This window comes from Colobus angolensis, unplaced genomic scaffold (assembly GCF_000951035.1).
Source record: "Colobus angolensis palliatus isolate OR3802 unplaced genomic scaffold, Cang.pa_1.0 Scaffold113, whole genome shotgun sequence".
NCBI classification, from domain to species: domain Eukaryota; kingdom Metazoa; phylum Chordata; class Mammalia; order Primates; family Cercopithecidae; genus Colobus; species Colobus angolensis.
In genome coordinates, this window is record NW_012112364.1 from 1,794,710 (window position 1) to 1,815,580 (window position 20,871).

At 38.9% G+C, this 20,871-nt stretch overlaps 1 pseudogene; it reads right to left on the reverse strand.

Moving 5' to 3' along the window:
- Positions 1–19,481: 19,481 nt before the first annotated feature.
- LOC105523597 lies at positions 19,482–20,268 on the reverse strand (annotated as a pseudogene).
- Between the last annotated feature and the right edge of the window lie 603 nt (positions 20,269–20,871).

Genomic DNA, 20,871 nt, shown 5'->3' on the forward strand with positions numbered 1-20,871 from the left:
GGCAGGAGAATTGCTTGAACCCAGGAGGCAGAGGTTGCTGTGAGTCAAGATCAGCCACTGCGCTCCAGCCCGGGTGACAGAGCAAGACTCCGTCTCAAAAAAAAAAAAAAAAAAAGAAAAGAAAAGAGCAGGGCAGGCCAGGCACGGCGGCGCACGCCTATAATCCCAGCACTTTGGGAGATCGAGACGGGTGATCACCAGAGGTCAGGAGTTCAAGACCAACATGGAGAAGCCCCATCTCTACTAAAAATACAAAAATTAGCCAGGCACGGTGGCATGCACCTGTAATCCCAGCTACTCACGAGGCTGAGGCAAGAGAATCATTTGAACCCTGCAGACGGAGGATGCAGTGAGCCAAGATCGTGCCAGTGCACTCCAGTCCGGGTGACAGAGCAAGACTCTGTCTCAAAATATAAATAATAATAAATAAAATAAAAAAGAGCAGGGCAAAGAGATACCTTCTGAGGAGCCGAAAGCCATGGAGAGTATAACTAACTCTCCAGTGTCCAGAAAGGCTGGCAGCCAAGCTATAAAACAAAGAGAAATCTCCCACCGTTCAGAAAGTTGGCAGCTTGGCTCTGAGGCATAAAGAGATCTCCAAGATCTTACTGGGGTTTGGAGTGAAAACTGCCAAAAACAAATTCGTGATCCCCCTCTCAAACTATGTGAATCCAACGGTAAATTGACTCTCATGCTACTTCGAAGCCCAGATCCAGCTCAGTGCCCACATTAACAGTGTGACAAAAGGAAGGGCAAGCCGGGACAGATATTCCTCAGTCTACATTGTTCTTAATGTCCAGCACACAATAAAAAATCATGGGGCCAGGCACAGTGGCTCATGCCTGTAATCCCAGCACTTTGGGAGGCCCAGGCGGGCGAATCACTTGAAGCCAGGAGTTCGAGATCAGCCTGGCCAACATGGCGAAGCCCCACCTCTACTAAAAATACAAAACATTAGCCGGGCGTGCTGGCACACACCTGTAATACCGACTACTCAGGAGGCTGAGGCACGAGAATGGCTTAAAGCCAGGAGGCAGAGGTTGCAGTGGGATGAGATCACACCACTGCACTCCAGCCTGGGTGACAAAGTGAGATGTCTCAAAAAAAGCAAAGATAATAATAATAAATAGAAATAATGGGACACAAGGAGGAGACAAACATGGTCCATTTTCAAAAAGTCAGCAGAGGGTACACCCATATATGATCCTGATGTTGCAACCAGTAGACATAACCATGAATAAATGTACTAAAAGACTTAGTGAGGAAGATGAGCAGGTGAAGGATTTCATCAGAGTAAAATAACTAAACAGGTAAACAGAAAAGCCAGAAATGGAAATTACAATTTCAGAAAGAAAGAACTCATTCGATGAGCTTAACAGAAAACTGGACATAGCAGAAGGTGGTTCTATGAGTTGCAGAGAGAGAAAAATGGAAAACAAACAAGAAAACTGTCCAAGGGCTGAGAAATAATAAATGGCTTGAATATATTGGAGTCCCAGAAGACAAGGAGAGAACTGGATAAAAGAAATATCTTAAGAAAATAATAATCTGATAATTTCCCAAATGTAATGAAGGACATCAACCCACAGATCGAAAAAGCTCATTAAATCCAAAGATAGTAAATACAAAGAAAAATCACACCAAGGCACATCATAGCCAAAGTGCTAAAAACCAAAGACGAAGAGGAAATACTCAAAGCAACCAGAGGAAAACGAGACATATGACTTGTAGAAAACTGCAATAAGGGCAACATTTACGAAGGCTAAATTTTATCAAAAATAATTAAAGTCAGAATATGATGAACTAACATGTTTAGAATGCTGAGGTGTGGGGAAAATGACTGTCATACAAGATTGTCTAATAAAAAAAACTAAAGAAAGAACTCTCAAAACTAGCTTTAAAAAAAAAAAAGGAAACAATCCAATTATGAAATGAGTGAAAAAAAATAAATATTTCACCAAAGAGGATACACAGATGGCAAATAAGCAGATGAAAAGATGGTCAACATTATTAGGCATTAGAGGAATGCAAATTAAAACCACAATGAGGTATCATTACATTCAGGTTAGAACAGTTACAATAAACAGTGATAATATCAAAGTCTGGTGAGGATGCAAAGAAAATGGATCACTTATACACTGCTGGTGAAAATGTAAAATAGTACAGCTACTCTGGAAAATAGTTTGGCAGGTTCTTACAAAACCAAAAATTAACTTGCCAATAATCACATTCATGGGTATTCATCCCAGAGAAAATATATTCATACAAAACCTGTACACAAATGTTCATAGCAGCTTTACTCATAATAGCAAAATAGTACAAACAGTGCAAATGTTGTTTGTGTGGACCGTTGAACCAACTCTGGTATATCCATACAACTGTAAACTGCTCAGCAATACAAATGATACATAAAACAACCTGGATAGACCTCAAGGACATCTTGCTTAGTGAAAAAAGTACATCGGAAAAGGTTAAACATGGTATGATTTCATGTATATATATATAACATTCTGAAAATGACACAACTAATAGAGATTAAGAACGGGGCCAGGGACAAGGAACAGGATGGCTGACAGTACAAAGAAATTGCATAAGGGAGATTTTGTGGTGATGGAACAGTACTGTATCTTGATGGTGGCAGTGGTTTTAAGAATCTACACATATGATAAAACTGCAGAGAACTTTACCTACTCGCACACACACACCTGTAGTTTAAAATATAGCGAACAGTGAATAAAGTCATTGGTACGTACCAGTATCAATTTCTTGATTTCTGTATTATACTACAAGCTATAAAAGATGTCACCTTTGGGGAAGCTGGGAAAGGGTACATGGGACTGTGAAGTTTTTTACGCCATGTTCTCTGAGATTATTACTATATAAAAATAAAAGGTTTAATATTTAAAAAGGAAGACAAAATAAAGACATTTTCTGACAAGCCAAAGCTGAGCAGATCCATATTTAAAAAGATGCTGAAGTTCTTCAGACTGAATGGAAACAGTATCAGACAGAAACAGGAAGAAAGAACACCAAAAGACATTAAGTGTGTCCCTCCTGAGATATTCCTTTGTTCAACTAACATTTGTTAAATATCTTTTCTGCAAGTCTTTATGGTAAGTGCCATGGGATCAAAGACAAATAACACTCATACTATCTATGATACAAACCTACACATAAATATTAGCAACAAATGATACTGAAGACTATGTTATCAAGGTACTTATACACTGCTGGTGGTTATACAGAAAAGGAAGTTGTTGTTGGGAAATGGTAGGTAAAGAAAGACTTCCCAGAGCTGAATCTGAAGATGAATGTTAAATGAACAAGTGAGGGACAGTATTCTAGGCAAAGCGTCTGCCGGAGAGAGAGCAGCCACAGAGGAGTGAATGAGGAAGACATACATGTGGACCTCCAAGAGCTCAAGAGACCCAAGGAGGAGGAGGAAGAAAAATCCCCAGGAAATGACAGAAGACAGACTGGGGATGGACAGGTAGAGCCCAAAAAGCCCCTGTCAAATAAGGAGGATCTACAAGTAACCGGGAGAGTTGGAAGGAACTGAATTTACTTAGGAAAGGAAATAGAAGACAGGCGTTCCAGGGAGGTAACTCTGGCAGTATGAATGATGTACTCGGGGAAAGCGACATAGGAGCTAGAACTGGGGAGAAATACAACAGTCCAGAAAGGAGACGGTAGTAAGCTGAGGCCAAGGCAGCAGCCAGGAGCACAGGAGTCAAAGGGCATATACAAGCTAGCTGAGGATCAAGAGGAAAGGGAGGAACTGAGGATCATGCCCACAATTCCAACTTCAGTGCTGAAAAGATTTTACCTTCATTTATCTCAAAAGGGAATAGAACAGTAAGGAGCAGGTTTTGATGGAAAAAATAATAATTACACTTTTGGAGACGGTGATCTTGAGGTACAGGTGGAACCTCCAGATATCTAACAAATGCAGAGATACAGCCTGGAGCAGAGGCCATAAATTAGCCCTCGCTGGAACTGAAGGACTAGAAGAGCATTTGATGGGATTGCCAAGGGGAGTAAATACAAAATGAGAAGAAAATAGCATAAGAATCAAATTCCAGGAGAAAAAGGCCGTCTGAAAATTCATACTTTAAAAAGTATAAATTGGAATACTTTTGTTGTCATTATATGTTAAGAGCCTTAAATTACTTAAATCAATGTAACTAATTCTTCTTCTAGTAATACAGTAATATATGAATAACGGAATGAACACAAATGTGGACAAAGATTTGTACACAAAGATGTTCCCTTCAGTGTTATTTATGTAATAACACACAGAAGCAACTAAATCAGCCAAATGAAGGAACTGATTTAAAGCAAACTATGTTAGATCTATAAATTATTATGTAATGACCTATGCAGTATTTTAGAAGACTTGATAATTATGTGATAACATTTTTCTGACATGACTCTAAATGGAAAAGCATACAAAGTAGTGTCTACAGGATTTACTTATGCAAGAATATTTATTGAATGCCTACTATATGCTAGTACCTAAGTGCTGAATATAAAATGCAGTAAAAGGCAGACAATTCCTTGTTTTTACGGACCCTGGATTCCACTGGAATGTGACTTAAAAAGGGCAAATAAATAAATCTGCAAGAAAATATGACATGAAATAAATGCTAAGACACAAAACAGTGACATAATAAAATATTATCAATTATATAAAAATACCTGAAGTTAAATTTAAAGACATAAAGCACAAGATTAACAGTAAATAATAATAATAATAATTTAAAACAAAGCAAATTTCAGGTGGTTTGGTAAATGGCCTAGAAAAATAAAGGTAAAATTATAAACAGAGTGTTTGGGTACTTTATGATTTGATCTTCAGCATATTCACGAGACAGAGCTTTCACAACCTTTCATCTTTCTCATCCTCAAACCAAAAAACTCAGGAGGCACCGGCAAGCAGTATGCTGAGGGAAGACCATGCTTCTGCCAAGTCCGTTTGGACCAAAATGAATTCCTCAGTAATGCTAAAGGTAGAAAATTTTGCAAGATAAACGACCCTTCCATAAACAAGCTAAGATGATATTTTTTGTATTTCCACTTTCATTACAGTACAATGCCCCCACTCCCCACCCACATTCACCTAAATTCATTCACCCATTCACTGAACCAATATTGCATGGCAGGGACTCCCTTAAAATCATAACATCCCCTAGAAACAGTACTCAAATGCTACAGGAACTCAAAAACCAATTCCTAAAATAAAAATATTAGACTGCTTAAACATTTGTGCAAAGTCTAAACTGAAGAAAATCACTATAAATATTGCCACAAGTTGTGTAACATTACAGAAATGTCCTTAGAAAATAACCCATGTATGCTTAACACACAGAGACAGGCACACGCATACAGAGTTCAATGACATTTATCCTGAAAAACTTACCCTGGAACAGACAACTGACAAGACACTGATAAGAATGTCTTCCTATTAGAGGTAGAGAAATTGAGAAAACATTGTATTGTACACTGAATTGTGTATAATCCACCAAAATCATGTAGAAGCTCCCATCCCTGACGTGATACATTCAGAGACAGGGCCTTTATAGAGGTAATTAAGGTTACATGAGGTTACAGGGTGGGACCCAGATCCTATGGGACCTATGGCCTTAGAATAAGAGATACCAAACTCACACTCTGCACCCACTCAGAAGATAGGCCATCTGAGGACAAAGAACTCGCAGGTAAACCGGAAAGATGGCCCTCACCGGGAAGTGAACCCTGCTGGAACTGTTATTGGACTTCAGAGCCTCCAGAACTGTGAGAAAATCTCTGTTGTTTAAGCTAGACAGGCTGTGGTATTTTGTTATGCAGCCTGAGCTAAGACACACTGTAAGGTAAAATTACCATAAAATTCATGAGTAAAACTGAGATTCACTCCCTCAAAAAAAACACAAAAATATTTCCAATATTCTAGAATCTTTCCTGAAAATTCAGTATTACTCAAACTAACATTAATCATAGGCTTCCTAAAAAGTCAGCTGTCAGGGTGAAATATTTTATTATTAGAGATTAGTCAGTTAAATAAATCAGTCTGTAGAGGTTGGTGATATCATGAACTTCATTAAAACTGTGGTTCAGCAAAGCTTATTGGTCCAGAAATCAAGCAAAGCCCAAAATAATCTAGAATCACTGCGGAAGAAAGAAAGAAAAAAAAAAAACTCGCCTGCTCCTTTGAGGTCCTTTTGAATGACTACCTAGTGTCTTCTCCAGAGCCAGACATCCATTCTGAAGCAACAGCTGAGTGCATGGGATTAACACACCACACTGAGCCCGGCAGGGACACAAGTACCTTAAGGGGTGACCAAGTATAGTCACCAGTGCCCGCATCTCCAACCTCAAGCACCTACAACTCAGTACTCAGACCTTTTCTCTTCTCTATCCCTACTCCCTCCTTTCCTGATCTCACAGTTTTAAATGCCACATATATCCTGACAGCTCCCAAATTCTCAGCTCCAGGCCAGACCACTTTCCGTGATACCCAACAGCTAACTCAGTATCTTCATGTGGATGTCTAATACACAACCCTAATATGAAATCCAACATGCCCAAAACTGAACTCCTGACGTCCCCCAGCAATCTGGAGCTCATGGTCTCCCCCTCTCAGTTCATGGCAACCCCATATATCTCAGCTGCTCAAGTCAAAAATCCTGGGCATCCTTAATTTCCCTCCCTCACTGTCAGATCTACCAGCAAATCCTACTAGTGGTTCCACCTTCTAAATACATCAAAATCCTAACGTTACTTCCCCCACCTCAACTGCTTCCATCCTCATCCAAGCCTCTCGGCTGGTCTCCACTTTACTCTCTGTTCCCCAACAGACTGTTCTCCTAAGAAGCTAGAGAATTTCTGCCCAAGAAGTTGGATCACATCTCTCTTCCATTTCAAACCCTCTGGTGGCCGGCCACTCGACACACATGGTGTGATGAAAATCTAAAACCTTTACGGTGACCTAAGAGAGTCACATGACCTGCTTCCTTCCCTCCCCTTACCACTCTGTCCTCATCTCTTACTCTCTCCCTCTCCCTCCCTCCCTCTACTGCAGGTCTTCTCACTGAACACACACACTAGAGAGCAGCCCACCAACACCTTTGCACTTGCTACCATCTCTCCTGGAATGTTCCTCCCCACCCACCCACACTGCCATGGCTCAGTCCCTCATACCTCCTTCAAATCTCTGCCCAAATATTACCTCTGCCTCACCCCAATTAAAACTGCAAGTCCTGAACTTCCTTACCCCTTTTAAATGATTTCGTTCTCTCCATTACTATCTATTATCTTCTAATGTGCTACGTGGGAATAATCTATTAATTTGTCTCCTTTACTGCCTAATTCTCCCATTAGAATGCCAGCTTTGTGAGGGCAGGGATTTTTTTGAGGTTTTGTTCACTGATGTGTCCCAGTGCCCAGACCAGTGCATGGAACACAGTAGGTGTGCAGTAACTCACTGTCCCAGTGCCCAGATCAGTGCATGGAACACACTAGGTGTGCAACAACTCACTGCTGACAGGACGAAGTGTATGTGGCATTTCATTCCCACATTTTACATAGAAGAACCCAGAGAAATATTAGCTTAGCAGACTTTTGACATATTGATTTGGACCCTTTCTCTGTGTGCCCTCCCTTGGTGATCTCACCTAACAATCTCATCGAGATCTGCCTGTGCTTAAATTCCATCCAGATTACTTTTGTGAGTAGATTTATAGGGCATACTTCCGGCTTAAGACTCACATTTAAAGGTGACATCTGTAGGAGGAAAGACATTTAAAGAGAAAAAGAAATTTAAACTGAATAATCTATTTTCCATCTTCTTTCGGGTTTCTTTTTTCTCAAATAAAAAAAAGGTCAAAATTCAAAACTATTACTGGAGTTAAAGTAAATACCATGTTACATTTTTACAGAGAGTAAGAGGTGGCAATCTTATTAGCACAGAAATAACTAAAAATACCACAAATTTTACTTTTTTCTCTGTGATTTAACAGGTGTTGGGGGAGCTTCTCAGCAGAGGGTCACGAATAAAAAATTAACAGGATGGAAATTAACGCGACGGGAAATCAAAGCATCCAGGCTTCAAACCAAGAACATTCTGACAATGTCTTACAAACTGAGGACTGACAAAGCATATTAATGAGAAATACTGTTAGAATGCTATTCAGATATGGGTCTTCAGTTGCAGCTTTCCAAAAGAATTGGTTTCAAAGGGGAAGGGGAAGTTACACATAGAAAAGCAAAAGCATGTTCGTGTTTTCCATTCCCTCCTGTACACTGAGCTCATGAGGTGAACCTTCATCTGCCCTGGCCTAAGGCCAGCAATGGGGGATGGCCATTCAAGAAACTAACGCAAGAATCAGGATGGCACTGCTCACTTAACATGTGTGAACATGTTTACCGCTGTTCAAAACAATCCAAAGCAAGAGGTCTGACATTCCCTCAGAGGCAGAAGGTATCCTACACCCCAACCTACACTAACTGCATTATCTTTCATTTTATTTTAAGTGCACATATATATATCTGCCGAACTCTGTTGTGCTTTGGAGAAATAACTAAAGAAAAGCTTTAAATACTAGATATAGTCAAAAATCATTCTCAAAGTATTATCACGGTACCTAATTTATTCTTAACATCCAACTAAAGCCAAAACAGCAAGACCCCTCATACAAATGCATCTATTGGTGATGCTACATCAGGCTGCCATCACTAAGCCTCAGTAAGACTTTACCATTTGCCTACATAAGTCACTTTCTAAGCCATATGGTTGTCCATCCCTGCTGGGCTCAATTTGCAGTTAAGTTCTGCTATCTAGCAATCACAGCAATTCCCACCATGACACCCTGTTCAGTGGCCACTTCTTCCTTCAATGCTCTCCAGGCACTGCCTCCTCCACTCCACATTACTCAGTTCTGAGAGGAACCATTTTTAGTGCTAAACTTCATATCTGACAGAACTAGCTGAAACTTCTTCCAAACTAATACTCTCACAAAAGAGAAAACACCCTATAGTGCACCTATTTGGTTGAACAAAAACAGAAAGGAACCGAGTTAACTATCCATCTACTGAGTATTTGAAAAGCAGACATAGAAGAATGCTCAACCTCATGCAATATAAAGAAATACAGGACCAGGCACAGTAGCTCATGCCTATAATCCCAGCACTTTGAGAGACTGAGGCAAGAGGATCATTTGAGCCCAAGAGTTCGAGACTAGCCTGTGCAACATGGTGAAACCCCATCTCTACAAAACAAAAAAAACAACAACAACCCAGGTGTGGTGGTATGTGCCTGTGGCCCCAGCTACTTGGGAGGCTGAGGTGGGAGAATCACTTGAGTCCAGGAGGTCAAGGCGGCAATGAGCCATAATCATGCCACTGCACTCCAGCCTGGGTGACAGAGTGAGACTCTGTCTTAAAAAATAAATAAATAAGTTATAGAAGAAATACAAATCAGAGCTGCAATGCCATGCTATTTTAACTTGTTAGACGACCAAAGATTAAACATATGAAAAATCTCAGTACTGGCCAGGATGGGGAGGGACACAGGTACTCTCTGACACTTTACTGGCAGAAGTAAACTGTTACGCACTTTCCAACAACAAAAGGGTTGACAAGATCAAATTAGAATCTAGAGGAAAAATATACACACACTTCCTAAAATGTAATCTGTGATGATAACTGAAACAGAAGCCGATCTGGGGATACTATTTGACTCTGGTAAAAACACAAGTAGGGTTTAATCTCTTCCCCCAACTTCCTGGCCACAGCTGACTGAATGGGGACAGACACTACCTAAAATGGGCCAGGTTTCCCTCCCAGGAATCTGGAATTGGGATTGTGTGGTTCTGATTTGGTCTGGTCATGTGTGTTTTTCAACAGTGAAAACATAAACCTCACATCACATTAAGTCATCCTGCCTCTATTTCTATTTAGCATACAAACAGTATTTGAGGATTCAATAAACCGACTTCTACTTTGAATTTTTCAAACTTACACACTAGGGTTATTTTCTGCTTAAATTCTTGTTTTTCCTAACCTTCCTTCTCATCTTTCTGATTTGAAGAACAGTAATTTCTATCAGCTTATCTGATTATCATATTTACTTCTGCTTAAGAGCATTATTTACAGTTATTTAATAGACTGACTCTTGTGTAACTAGAGTCAACAAATTCCAAACCTCACCCTCTACCGCACAATATTATTCTTGATGGGATTATGGAGTTGCTGGTAAACTTTTCTTTAGGGTTTGGTTTTGAATTTTTTTGTTTTTTTTCTTTTTAAGTCCCATAGCAATCATAAATCAAGGAATCCTCAATGTGACTTTCCAAAAGAGACAAAAAAACTTTTGGTCTCTTCATTTTAAAAACTCATTTTAATTTAATAGTTAATGACATTCACCAACAGATGAAGACCAATTTTTCCTCTTCATTTGTTCCATTATTTTCATCAGTTTGTTACAGAATTATACAAGCTACGGATCTGATGTACTCTTCAAAATGTCAAGTTTGAGTTTAGAGAATTAGCACCCCCTTGATTGTCTTCTCCCATGAACCCATCAGTCTGTCCAGCAGCTCTCAATCTAACAACACCCAAAAAGCAAAGAAGATATACACACTTATTTCCATCACAATAGTCAATTATGACAACGCAAATAATTTAAGCTTTCAAAGCACTTAATTCTGCTGTAGATACAATCATGTTACACACTTCAAAAATGATACTCCCCCATCCTGTTTTTGGAGAACTCTGAAAATCTAGACAATATGCTTCCTTTCAAAACACCAACTGGTTACAGAGGAAAAGAAACAGACAAATGATCTTAGCAAGAGCCATTTCTGTAGTTTCCCTCCACTGAGTAGCCCTTTCAGTGGCTACAAAGACTTAAATTCAATCCTTGATTGGACTGATGATACACCACCTTTTATTTATTTAGAATTGAATTTAAAAAAAAAAAAAACAAAAAACCAGTTTCGGGAACTCTAATTCAGTTGTTTCCAATTTTTCCAAGTATGAGGACCCCTCTGCAATACTGAAACAAAACAAAACAAAACCAAAAAACTGAGGATTCTTTTTTTCTTTTTTTTTTGAGGCAGGGTCTCACTCTGTCACCCAGGCTGGAGTGCAGTGGCACCATCCTGGCTCACTGCAACCTCCACCTCCCAGGCTCAAGTGATCCGCCTGCCTCAGCCTCCCAAGTAGTCAGGACTACAACAGGGGTGTGCCACCACACCTGGCTAATTTTTTATATTTTTGGTAAAGACAGGGTTTTGCCATCTTGACCAGACTAAAACTGAGGATTTTTTAAATCACTCTATCTAATGATGAGAACATAGAAACCAAAAAACCTGTCAGTACAAAATAACTCTCTTAAAAGCACCTGCAAACATCTACAAAATACTAAAACATGAATTTAATCTTTTTATTACAGAGCCAGTTAATGTCAGAATAAGGTCTAAAACCCAGTCTCCAGATTTATAATACAGATGGGGCTCTTAGAACTGATCATGGAGGGCAGGTGTTTCTCAAGTAGCCCTGACAATTCTCTTAGGAACTAGACAAGCCGACTTGAAAGTTCTTATAGAAAAGCAAACAAAGACAGACAAGACAATTCTGAAAAAGAATAAGGGTAGAGAACATCCCCTATCAGATATTAAAACATTATAAAGCTTCAATAATTAAAATAGTGTGAATAAATAAACCTATAATGGAATAGACTAGAAAATGTAGAAACTGACAAAGTATATATAGGAACTCAGCATAAGATGGATGTGACATTTTAAATCCCTAGGGTAAGAGTTCCTGGTTAAATGCTATTGAAACAACTGGATACTCATTAGGAGAAAAAAATCAAATTGAGTCCTCACTCTCCCCCTTATACCAAAAGAAGTTTCAGGTGTATTAATAGCAAAAATGTACAAAATAAAACCAATAAAGAGCGAAAAGAAATACACAAAAAATTTTTAACAATCTTGAAGAAGAAAACGTCTTTCAAAACATTATTGAAAAACAATAAAGGACAAATATTAAACTACTTGAAAAAAATCAAATATTACTTCATTACAGAAAATTCTATAAACAAAATCAAGATTATATATCAAATGAGGTCTTTTTGGGGCATCATAATTCTATCCACAAACCTGGGGCTCTGTGACACCCAAGTACAGCACTCTATTCCATGCAATTCCAAACCACTTGAAAGGAAGCTTTTAATACAGTTAAAATCAAGTCATCTAACAAAATCCTTTCTTTCCTAGGCCTATGAAGTAAGTTTTCTACAGCACCATCCTCAGCTATTACCTCCACTCACATTAGAAACTGTCAGCCACACATAAGGCAAGGGCTTTTATTATGCATTTGGGGGGGGTTACAGTTTAATTTTAGCAGAAGATAGACACAGCAAAGCAATACAAGTCAAAAGGATTTTCTAGGCTTGTTCTGGGATTATATGGTCTTACCGCCAACATGCAGGTTCGGCAGTGAACACTTATCAAATTTATAACATCAACAGAGACTTCTGAGCCCCTACTATATGGAACCAAACCTGAGATGAAGAACAGTCTACTGCCTTCCAGAAGCTTACAATCTAACTTAGTCAAAGAGACCATGAGGTAAGGACATCTGCTTACCAACTAGCGGTAACATAGAATTATGCTTCAGTCTTCAAATCTCTCCATATGACTGAGTACAATAAAATTATAGTTATTTAACTTGTCACTATAAGGAAAGCACAGCTAACCCTATGATTTTTCTCAAACCTAGTGTGTAGGCATACCTAAGTGATTCAACCCAAAACCTGAAAACACTAATGTAACAGCATATCAGCTCAGTGAGGGACTTCACTCACAAGGTAATTAATGTAATCAGCTGCTGTTTACATTTGGATCTTTAGCTCTATACCATCTGGATTTTCATCATTTTTATTTCCCTTTATCCATAGCTGGTATTTCTCCAAGTTCTTGTCAATTTGTTCTTCCTTTTTGACACAAAATATTATTTATTACAGCTATAAATTGGCTTTCTTCATCTCAGTCCACTTTTTTTTTTTTTAACGTTTTTCTTTCTTTTTGCATTCCAGGGTATTGCTTGGGAAAATGCTATTATTTATGCCACGGTGACAGCTGAGTCAGAGGGGATCGGCCATCTCACTACTCTCCTTCCAGACGATGGAATGCCAGCTGTATTCCTCCACTCCCTTGACTATGTAGTTAGCATGAGTTACCAGAACTGTCAGCAGAGTAACAACAGTTTTCATATTTTAATTTACAAAGAAGACTTTGAAACACACAGTAAGGACTTTCTGTAAGGTCGACCTACAGGGCAATACTGACTTTGCAAGAAATTCCAAAACTGCTTGTCTCGTATATGCCTTCAACACACAACCGCTAGCAACTAAAATTTCTGAAGAATTATCTCACATCTTTCTTCGCTGCCTGTGAATGTTTCCTAGATAACTGAACACAAAACTGAGGAATGCTTTACAAATTCCCTATTTTAACTTACAGAAATAATTAAACTCAAGACAAATTATATTTTACCTGGTAATTACAAAGAAATGACTGAAATTACAAGTCAACTCCAATAAGCCATCCTTAACAAACTTCTATAATACTAGTAATTCCATTGGTTAACGACCAGAACTCTCAATAAAGTTCAGTGTGTTTATCAATACAGATTAACAGTGACCACACAGTCTTCATTTCAAATCCCAGGACTAGTTTCCACAAAAACTGTGTTCACTGCATAGCACTGGAAATTAATGTCACCTTTTTACTTTACAAATAAGCATCTTAGAGAAGAAGTCTTCGTGAGTATTTCCCGGGAATAAAAAAGACATTCTTTCATATTTGCCACAGTCAGGAATTTTCATAACCTTGAGATGGTTCATCTGTGTTCCAGCAGAGACCACTAGTCACCCAGCAAAAGCACTAGGAAAAGGAAAAGGTTCACCATTCTGTTAACTTACTGGTCCCTTGCAACTAAGTGATTAATCTATGATGAGAGGGAAGAAAGAGGTACCTGGAAGGAAGTGTCTTCGTTAGATGCTTGTTTGATCTCCTTAATCCTGCAAAACCAAGTGTGTATCTTTTTCCCCTCCAGGGAGGTGGGGGAGGTACCACTTAGAAGTTAGGGGACTAAGTACACATTACAGGAAGTCACAGGTCCAATGCACTGAGTCCAAATACACTTCACCGAACTGAATTTTCAGTACCTTTTTAAGTGATCACATCTCTGGTAAGCCATTTCGGCTTCTGCACTGCAAACTTTTTGGGTGACTTGAGTGGCAACCACACTGCTGACTCCTGTTACTATCTGCTGCTGTTGTGGCTATTTGAAGAGACTGAAATAGGCTTTAGGTAGCCTCCTGATCACAAAAGCACACTCCAACAAAGCCAGAGTGGCTTTCAAGGCTTAAAGAAGTGGGAAAAGGATGTTCTAGAAATGAAATACTGAGGGTAAAGTACAAACACCACAGTGGAGTGTGCTTAGGGTCATTCTTCTGAAAAATGGGTCAAAGTAATAAAATCAAATTCATAATAAAAAAAATGTTCAATGAAATAAGGAATTTTCAATGAAAGATACTACCTAGTAGAAAATAACTCTTATTTGGGTTTAAGGAGCCTTCGACTCTTAGCTTCACCCCCACTTCTGCCTACTCTAATTATGAGCCACTCTGCATCTTTAAGTACTTCCATTTTGAGTAAAAACAAAATAATAAACACTACAGGAGAAGGAGCCCTAGACTAGAATCTGGATTTCTTGAACCAGCTTTACTGTTCACTTGCCATTTGTGACCATAAGAACCTTTCTGTTTCTTACTCATTACTGAAAATAATTGTTTTTTCTGTCCTTGCTTGCTCCCTTTGGAACTTGTCCCCATGTGACCAGTGTCATCTGAATAATAAGCCACCTTATGGTATTGTACACATCAAATGAGATCACATAACTAAAGACACTTAACCCATAAATCATTATGCAAACATGTACTCTTATCAAAACTGATAGATGCTATCCACAGTAACTCTGTCCAAACTGCTTTACCATGGCTGTTGCTATCTTTCCACTAAGACCCTAGGCTTCAAATGATTACTTTAGCATTCATTTCTTTCTGTCCCCATTTTAAACATCCGTAGAGGTGCCTGTCATTATCTTTCTTACTGACTAATTATGCTCTCAAGGTATCTATCCTATTAGAATACATGTTAATAGCTTAAAAGAGAGACCTACATTATTTTTGCCCTCTCTTCCAAGGTATGGTCTCAAAACACACACACAGATCTGAAGGTTTCTTAGGGATTTTCTCTCTATTGCTGCTTTCTTTACTCTGACAGTTACTGGGAAATTTTCTATTCTCAGCCCAGTACTAAGCACTTTATTTATTATTTACATTCTCTTACTTAAGTATACTCTTTAAGTACAACACTGTGGGGTAGGCTTTTTTTTTCTTTTTTTTTTTTTTTTTTTGAGACAGAGTCTTACTCTGTCGCCCAGTCTAGAGTGCAGTGGTGTGATCTCGGCTCACTGCAACCTCCACCTCCCAGGTTCAAGCAATTCTCCTGCCTCAGCCTCCTGAGCAACTGGGACTACAGGTGCACACCGCTATGCCCGGTTAATTTTTTGTATTTTAGTAGAGACGGGGTTTTCACTGTGTTGCCCAGGCTGGTCTCGAACTCCTGAGCTCACAATCTGCCCACCTTGGCCTCCCAAAGTGCTGGGATTACAGGTGTGAGTCACTTCAGAAATTCTGTTAACTTAAATTTAAATGAAATTTGCAAAATCTTCTGAGGATAGCCAGATTAATCAAATTCTATTCAACTTAGGAAAAGAAACCACATTCCATCCATTCACATACGGTTTCCTTATTTTATCACAACCAATACTTTCAAAACAATCTTTAAAAAAAGAAATTTGACCAGGTATAGTGGCTCACACCTGTAATCCCAGCACTTTGGGAGGCCAAGACAGGCAGATCACTTGAGCTCAGGAGTTCAAGACCAACCTGGGCAACATGGCGAAACCCCATCTCTTCTAAAAATACAAAAAATTAGCCAGGCATGGTGGTACATGCCCGTAATCCCAGCTACTCGGGAGGCTGAGGTGGGGGGATCAACTGAGCCCAGAAGTCAAGCTTGCAGTGAGCCAAGATTGTACCACTGCATTCCAGCCTGGGTGACAGGAGTGTGATCTTGCCCAAAAAAAAAAAGAAATTTATGCCAGGTGCGGTGGCTCACGCCAGTAATCCCAACACTTTGGGAGGCCGAGGCAGGTGGATCACCTGAGGTTAGGAGTTTGAGACCAACCTGAGCAACATGGAGAAACCCCATCTCTTCTAAAAACACAAAATTAGCCAGGCATGGTAACACATGCCCGTAATCCCAGCTACTCGGGAAGCTGAGGCAGAAGGATCGCTTGAACCCGGGAGGTGGAGGTTGCAGTGAGCCAAGATCGTGCCAAGATCGTGCCACTGCACTCCAGTCTGGGCAACAAGAGCAAAAACTCTGTATCAAAAAAAAAAAAAGAAAAGAAAAGAGAAAAGAAATTTCAAAACTACCAGAAATAATTTGACCTGAGAATTAGACAGCTCCCAAAATAAAACAAAAATATCAACAAGCAACAAAAAAGTGACATACGAAAACCAATACTTCAGGAATAATATTTGAATGCTAATTGGACCTACAAAAAGAAATATTAATCTAATGCTTGTCAAGTTTTAGACAAAGCCCATGGAAAGTTTAGCACCGTTCACTGAGATTCAGGTGTTTCTGAAAAAGAACTGAACATCTTGAGAGAAGCAGAGAACTGCATGTATTTTAAGTTATATTATTCTACAGCACTTCTGACAAAAGAAAACCACAAAAGCCAACTTTTGGACGTATTCAAAAGATTCTATCCTAATACTCTAAAAGGTAAAAGTTGCAGATTTTTTTAATGAAAGATAATGGAAAAACAAAAAATGCACAGTAAGAATTGTCTTAATTACTGGAAATGCAGGCACCTCTAATTTTCAATATCTAAGGTGGGGATGTCCAATCTTTTGGCTTCCCTGGGCCACACTGGAAGAAGAAGAATTGGCTTGGGCCACACATAAAATACACTAATGATAGCTGATGAGCTAAAAATAAGTAAATAATAAATAAAACTCAAAAAAAAAATCTCGTAATGTTCTAAGAAAATTTACAAATTTGTGTTGGGCTGCATTCAAAGCCATTCTGGGCCACATGCAGCCCATGGGCCACGGGTTGGACAAGCTTGATTTAAGGTTTCAGAAATACCATCATCCTAGAAAGCATCTTCAGCATGATTCAGTTTTGCTTTTTCTGGGCTCATTTATTCATTCCCCTTGCCAGTTCATTCATTTCTGATGACCAAGCATATTCAGTGCTCACACTAAACACCAGGAGCGCCATCTTCTGGTTTTAAAAAAAGGGTAAACACAAGGGTCTATACCAACACTGGATGAGGGGGTCCGGGGGGTTGTTACACAGAGAATCATGTTGTTTCTTTTTTCTCTTTCAGGAATCCACTGAAACAAACCAAAAAACGAAATAGTAAACTAGGCAAAGTGACACAATCTAGGTGAGATACCATTATATATGTAAAACAACCCAAAAAGTAAACGTCTCTTCAGTAAAAGAATGCCACTACTTTCAACCTTACTTCCTATCCTTGGCACTTCAATTTAACATGTGTCTAGAACCAGACTACTCACCTATATATTTCATAGACTATTAAAATATTTGAATGTATTTGTCTGCTATCCAAAATTAACTAATGATAAGCAAAAAATAATTACTATAATTAATTTGTTAATGATAGTCATCACTATCTTTCCCCTTCTCTAGGCTTGGATATTTTATTTACTTTCGTATTTTAATCTAGTTTCTCTCTCTCTCCTTAAGGCAAGAGGATCACTTGAAGCCAGGATTTAAGACCAGCCTTAGCAGCACAGTGAGACCCTATCTCTAAAAAAAACTTTAAAAATTAGCCAGTCCTAGTGGCACACACCAGTAGTCCAAGCTACTCAGGAGGCTGAGGTGAGGCTTACCTGAGCCCAGTGTTTGGGGTTACAGTGAGCTATGATTGCACCACGGCACTCCAGCCTGGGCAACAGAACAAGACCCTGTCTCAAAAAAAGAAAAAAGAAAAAAAAGGAAACGTATCCCAAGAATATAAGGTTGGCTTAATCTCCAAAAATCAATATAATAACTACTATCATAAAGGACAAAATCATATGATCATCTCAATAGAAAAAGCATTTCCCAAAATCCAATATCCATTCATGATTATTGATTTGTTAAAGAAAAGATGTTAAATGATATCAAGAACAATACAGTATATACGTGTCAACGGAGACACAATGAGGAAGCTAAAGCAAAATACATGAAACAAAAGAAGTTTATTACTCATAGGTCCCAGAGAGGTTAGAGTGCCAAACAGAGACAGACAGGAGGTCCTGAGACAGGAGAGGGAAGGAGCAGGAGGGAGAGGGAGAAAGAACTGTGGAACTACATCTTTGTTAAGGGACATTATTCCCTATGCTTTCCCTCAAGGGTTGTGAATCGGTTAAAGAAAACTAATGTGAATGGGAACTTATTCACATGACTCTGAGGATGACCATTAGGTTTTACTGTGGTTGGCAGCTCATGGTGTGTTGCATTTTGGGTCAGTGAGATGAGGCACAATTAGGCCATACTGCAAACAACCACAGGGAGGGTAGGTTCTAACTAGGCCAAAGGTGACAGGACATGACTGAGTTACAAACAATTTATGTTAGGCCTAAAATGGATGCTAAGGCAGCAACTATATTAAACTTATCACAGTGATTAAAAACTCCTAGACTTAGAATAAAACTTCCTCAACCTGATAAGTCGTCTACAAGAAAACAACATCACACTTAATGCTGAAGGACTGAATGCTTTCCCCCTGAAATCAGGAACAAGGGAGGAATATCTAATCTTATAATTTCTATGCAATATTGTAAAGGAAATTCTATCCAGTGCAATAAGACAGGAGGAAAGAAAAGAAGGGGGGAAAGGAGGAGAAAGTACCTAGATTGGAAAAGAGGTAAAATTGTCTTGCTAGTCAATTTCATGAGTACACATTTTATGATCCTACACATACAAAAGTCTAAGGAATCCACAATAATACTAGAATTAAAAGACAAATTCAACAAAGTCACATGACACAAATTAATATAAAGAAATCAACTGCAGTGACTACAAAGAGGAAACCTAAGGGAGTTCCTCTGTGCTGATGGAACAGTTCTGTAACTTGATGTGGTAGTGATTACATGAACCTATACACATGATTAAATTGCACAGAACACACAACTGAGTGCATGTATAAACTAGTGAAATCTGAATAAAGTCTACAGATTGTGCCAATGTCAATTTCCCATTTTTGATTTTTTTTTTTTTTTCACAACTAGGACTCTTTACTTGCCATTACTATAAGTCTGAACTTTAAACAGATTATTGGACTGGTGGTTCATATCCATCAGCTCATTCAACTTTAGCACCTGTCTTGCTCCCAGTGGCTTTTCCAGAACTCCTGCCTTCACTGTGAAGCTCCTTGAGTTTTCCCAATTCAAACTTGGGCTTCTAAAGTATTTTTACTTTTCTAACGAAGACATCATGGAGAGGATAGATTGGCAAGCCTTTTCTACGTCTTTTCCAATGCTGTCTGGAATCAATTTATTGACCACTTCTTTCAAGTCCTTTTTCTGCACCTCCCAGGTCTTGACTTCCATCATTTTCTTCCGGATTTGGCAGACCTGTTGGTGCTGAGCATAAGAGGTCTTCCATATCTGATTGTTACATTTTTTAGGAAAACCAACAGAGAACGGACAAAGCAAGTAACCATCGGTAGTCCTGACATCAACACGAGCTTCAATCATTGTCTGCCATTTTGTGACCATGGAACACATTTTGTCACGGGTAAGATCCATGCCATGGAAGTTAGGAAGTTTCTGCCCTGAACATCTTCAGTAATCAGCTTGAATTTTCTAAATGCAATCTCATCATTCTGCAAATCAGGAAAACTCACTTCAAACACACAACCCTTGAGGCCATCAGATGCAATTTTGGTTCCTTCGGTCCTGGTGACTAGCGTCTTCCCAATATTCCTTATACTGAACATAGCAGGTGCTTTCACATCATACCAATCGTTCTTAGAAAATGCATCAACCACTTTCTTCTTGGCTCCCTTTCTGCCTCCTTTCATAAGGCACTTGTTCTTGCCAACCACCATGGTGCTGCTCAGAAAGCCAAAAGGGCAGTTTTGATATTATACTTTAGTTAGTTATGTAGGATGTTACCACTGGAGGAAGCTGGGTAAAGAATACATAGAATCTCTGTGCACTATTTTTGTGTTTCCGATAAGTCTACTATTGTTCCACAATAAAGTTATTTTTAAAGTTAACTGTATTTCTACATACTAGCAACAAACTATGAAAAATGAATATGATCTTCAGATGACACTTTTCTGAAAACTTGGGAACCACTGACTTAGACCTCTTTCGAGATAGTAAGTACATAAGTTACATAAGCACATGATGTACCACAATCCAAACTATATCTCAGTGAAGTTTCCAAACATTACAGTCTCCTGGCTATCATTTAAAATTTTCAAAGCCCATGTGCCACTTCAGACCATCGCAATTTCTGAGACTAGGTCAAAGGCATCAGCACTTCTGAAACTCCCCACGTAAACCACTACTGTATGGGGCAACAATTCTCAAATTTATGTTTCAGGACCTCTTACAGTTCAAGATCCCAAGAGTAAAAATAGAAAAGGAAAAAAAGAAAAGAAAGTAATGAAACAGGAGTGACTTGAACCCAGGAAAGAAACAAA